This window comes from Triticum urartu, chromosome 6A, assembly GCF_056163025.1.
Source record: "Triticum urartu cultivar PI428250 chromosome 6A, HENAU_Tu73, whole genome shotgun sequence".
Lineage (NCBI taxonomy): Eukaryota > Viridiplantae > Streptophyta > Magnoliopsida > Poales > Poaceae > Triticum > Triticum urartu.
The window spans coordinates 465,424,661-465,429,705 of NC_141878.1; positions in this window are offsets into that span (position 1 = coordinate 465,424,661).

Below are 5,045 nucleotides of genomic sequence, written 5' to 3' on the forward strand. Positions count from 1 at the left end.
CCACATACCTAGTTCAATCTCGTTACTGGCAAGTCTCTTTACTCGTTCCATAATGCATCATCCCGCAACTAACTCATTAGTCACATTGCTTGCAAGGCTTATAGTGATGTGCATTACCGAGAGGGCCCAGAGATACCTCTCCGATACTCGGAGTGACAAATCCTAATCTCGGTCTATGCCAACCCAACAAACACTTTCAGAGACACCTGTAGAGTATCCTTATAATCACCCAGTTATGTTGTGACGTTTGATAGCACACAAGGTGTTCCTTCGTTATTCGGGAGTTGCATATTCTCATAGTCAGAGGAATATGTATAAGTTATGAAGAAAGCAATAGCAATAAAACTTAACGATCATTATGCTAAGCTAACAGATGGGTCTTGTCCATCACATCATTCTCCTAATGATGTGATCCCGTTCATCAAATGACAACACATGTCTATGGTTAGGAAACTTAACCATCTTTGATTAATGATCTAGTCAAGTAGAGGCATACTAGGGACACTCTGTTTTGTCTATGTGTTCACACATGTATCAAGTTTCCGGTTAATACAATTCTAGCATGGATAATAAACATTTATCATGATATAAGGAAATATAAAATAACAACTCTATTATTGCCTCTAGGGCATATTTCCTTCAGTCTCCCACTTGCACTAGAGTCAATAATCTAGTTCACATCGTCATGTGAATTAACACGAATAGTTCACATCTTTATGTGATTAGTTCACATATCCATGTGACTAACACCCAAAAGGTTTACTAGAGTCAATAATCTAGTTCACATCTCTACGTGATTAACACCCAAAGAGTACTAATGTGTGATCATGTTTTGCTTGTGAGATAAGTTTAGTTAACGGGTCTGCCATATTCAGAGCCATATGTATTTTGCAAATTTTCTATGTCTACAATGCAATGCACGGAGCTACTCTAGCTATGCTCCCACTTTCAATATGTATCCAAATTAATATTTAGAATCATCTGGATTAGTGTCAAAGCTTGCATCGACGTAAACCTTTACGACGAACTCTTTGTCACCTCCATAATTGAGAAACATATCCTTATTCAACTAAGGATAATTTTGACCGTTGTCCAGTGATCCACTCCTCGATCACTATTGTACCCTCTTGCCAAGCTCATGGTGAGGTACACAATAGGTTTGGTACATAGCATAGCATACTTTATAGTACCTATGACTGAGGCATAGGGAATGACTTTCATTCTCTTTCTATTTTTTGTCATGGTCGGGTTTTGAGTCTTACTCAACTTCACACCTTGCAACATAGGCAAGAACTCCTTCTTTGACTGTTCCATTTTGAACTACTTCAAAATCTTGTCAAGGTATGTACTCATTGAAAAATCTTATCAAGCGTCTTGATATATCTCTATAGATCTTGATGCTTAATGTGTAAGCAGCTTCACTGAGGTATTTCTTTGAAAAACTCCTTTCAAACACTCCTTTATGCTTTCTAGAAAATTCTACATCATTTCTGGTCAAAGATATGTCACTCACATATACTTATCAGAAAAGTTGTAGTGCTCCCACTCACTTTCTTCTAAATACAGGCTTCACCGCAAGTCTGTATAAAACTATATGCTTTGATCACACTATCAAAGCGTATATTCCAACTCCGAGAGGCTTGCACCAGTCCATAAATGGATCGCTGGAGCTTGTACACTTTGTTAGCACCTTTAGGATCGACAAAACCTTCTGGTTGCATCATATACAACTCTTCTTTAAGATATACATTAAGGAATGCAGTTTTGACATCCATTTGCCAAATTTCATAATCATTAAATGCGGCAATTGCTAACATGATCCGGACAGACTTAAGTATCGCTACGGGTGAGAAGGTCTCATCGTTGTCAACTCCTTGAACTTGTAGAAAACCTTTAGCAACAAGTCGAGCTTTGTAGACAGTAATATTACCGTCAGCGTCAGTCTTCTTCTTGAAGATCTATTTATTCTCTATGGCTTGCCGATCATCGGGCAAGTCAACCAAAGTCCACACTTTGTTCTCATACATGGATCCCATCTCAGATTTCATGGCCTCAAGCCATTTCGCGGAATCTGGGCTCATCATCTCTTCCTCATAGTTCGTAGGTTCATCATGGTCAAGTAACATCACCTCCAGAACAGGATTACTATACCACTCTGGTGCAGATCGTACTCTGGTTGACCTACAAGGTTCGGTAGTAATTTGATCAGAAGTTTTATGATCATCATCATTAGCTTCCTCACTAATTGGTGTAGAAATCACTGGAACTAATTTCTGTGATGAACTACTTCCCAATTCGGGAGAAGGTACAATTACCTAATCGAGTTCTACTTTCCTCCCACTCACTTCTTTCGAGAGAAACTCCTTCTCTAGAAAGGATCCATTATTAGCATTGAATATCTTGCCTTCGGATCTATGATAGAAGGTGTACCTGATGGTGTCCTGGACTAGGGGGTACTCACCACGTCATCTCCCAATCTTTAGATTGGGCCGAGGACTCCCATGGCCATATACTCATGGGCCAGTTCAGACAGTTGCCGCATACAAGGAAGATTCCACAAAACTTGGCGATCAAGACAAGGACTTCTCCCCACCGGCGTATTCGGCTAGGACTCTTGTTATCCTAGGCCTCTGGTGCATTATATAAACCGAGGTCAGGCTAGTCGATAGATCATATACAACAATCATACCATAGGCTAGCTTCTAGGGTTTAGCCTCTACGATCTCGTGGTAGATCAACTCTTGTAATACTCATATCATCAATATCAATCAAGCAGGACGTAGGGTATTACCTTCATCAAGAAGGCCCGAACCTGGGTAAACATCGTGTCCCCTGCCTCTTGTTACCATCGATTCTAGACGCACAGTTTGAGACCCCCTACCCAAGATCCGCCGGTTTTGACACCGACATTGGTGCTTTCATTGAGAGTTTGGCTGTGTGATCGACAAAGGATCAATGGCTCGCCCGCAGATCAACTGTGACGCCGGCATCTTCGTCGCCGGCTCAACTGGTCACCTCGGCTCGACCGAGGACCGCGCTCCATCTCGGATCGTCGTGATCAGACGGGGGCCTTCATCAACATCAACTCCGATCTCTATCAAGATTATGGACATCCATGGAGCTCGGGGGCTCAACGTCAACATTGCCTTCGGGCGACCATGCTGTTTTTTCCGAACAACGAACTTGTATCCGCTGCCATTGCCTCCTCGAGCATCTCTTTGATGATTCCTTTGGTGGAATTGTGTGGAATTGAGTCTACAATAGCCACGCAAAATTTTGTCGAGTTCCGATGGAGGAATCCCTGGCAATCCACGTATACCGGAGCCCTGTCAAATCTGGACGGGAATCTGGACGAGTCTAGGGCGTGGTCTCCAGCATCCAACTCGGACGTCCTTTGGAAGATCCAACCGTTGATCGGCTGCGGAATTCCTATATCTACCACCCCTCCAAATTTCAGCTCGATCCGACCGTCCAAACTCCGGGAACCTTCTGATTGGTGCATCACTTTTCGGATCTGTTTTCTGCACGAATACGGATCCGACCCGAATTCATGTTTCTTTATGAACGTGATATCGGACAACCTTCTTAAAGGAATTTGCTCCTAGGGTATTGTGCACTATTTTTAAACACGTGCCCATAAAATTTTAAGCCTCCTCTGAGGTAATCTTCACTATCATGCTGGTGTCAAACCAGTCCGGCAATACTGCTCCACGGCTGCCGACCTGCGCTAGACACGTCGTCGCCTTTTGAGCCGAGCTCAACTTCTTCGGATCATCATCTCGGCGAGCAAGAGTTCGGAATCACCAAGAATAAATCATCACAAACATCGCCGCCCCACGGATTACACGGAGCGGGAACACACGTATCGCCGCATGGTCACTTCATCAAACCGGCATTGACCACATCACAAGTTACGACCTGCGTTGGCATGGCCGCACTGTTGCTTCTTCAAGCCGATGTCCATCACGCCGAATTGCTTCAACACCTCGGCTGACACGGCAGCTGCAACGTCTCTTTACCGACCTGCTCCGTCTCCTTGGCTAGACCGAGGGCTTCACCATCTCTTCATCAACTAACTTCGGAGACTTCAGCGTCACCAGCCGACCAGCTTCATCACATTAGCTGGACCACGGGCTTTTCCTCGGCGAGCTAACCTTTGCTAGCATCGCCATGCCACCGCTTCATCACCCATCAGGCAATGGGTGTGCGGACCGAGCCCTAATTTTGGGAGAAACCTTTCTCCAGATTGCTACAACAGATAAACCAGGTGCTATAAATCCTAGTATTTTTTCTTGCTTGGGTTTATTTTTCCCAAGGAATTATTACTCCGGTTTGTTTCATCATCTATACACAGGTCTATCACATGGTTGTTGTATTAACAACGATGGCGTGGTAGTTCGGTCAGTTTCCGTATACAGTTCGGTGAATGCCGCATCCGGAACTCAGACCGGCCTGCGAATTCGGGCTTGGCTACGCCTTCACCGCGTCACGCCGACGCCCTGCATCGACATGGACTTCGGCATCGCCAAGAGAGCCCTACCTCATCGAGTATTCGGCGCACAGGCCATATTTCTTTTATTACTCACTTTGTATAAATTATTGATTATGCAACATTTTTTATTATTCCTATTATCTCCGGCTTGCACTATTTTCTGTGCACAGGTAGATAATCCGGGCAGCGCTGTCACCGCGGCGTACCGATGTACCACGTTACCTCAGCTGACCGGGAGCTTCGTCATCACTTCATTAACACATGCTGGGGGCTTCGACGTCACACTGCCGGCCTGCTCCGTCGCCGCGGTCGGACTAGGGTTTTCACCTCGCCCATCGACTATGTTGTGTCACCACTTCATCAAGCCGAGTTCTTTACTCGGACATCTCGGGACCGGCTTGGGGGCTGGGATCTCGTCCCGCCACAATCTCGGCCTGCGTCATCAACATCGAACACATTAACCAGCTAAGTTTCCTTCATGCTCAAAGTTTTAAATTTTTAATTTGTGTTCGTTTCGACCAAGCATTATACTTTTTTGGAAAAAAGTTGCTTG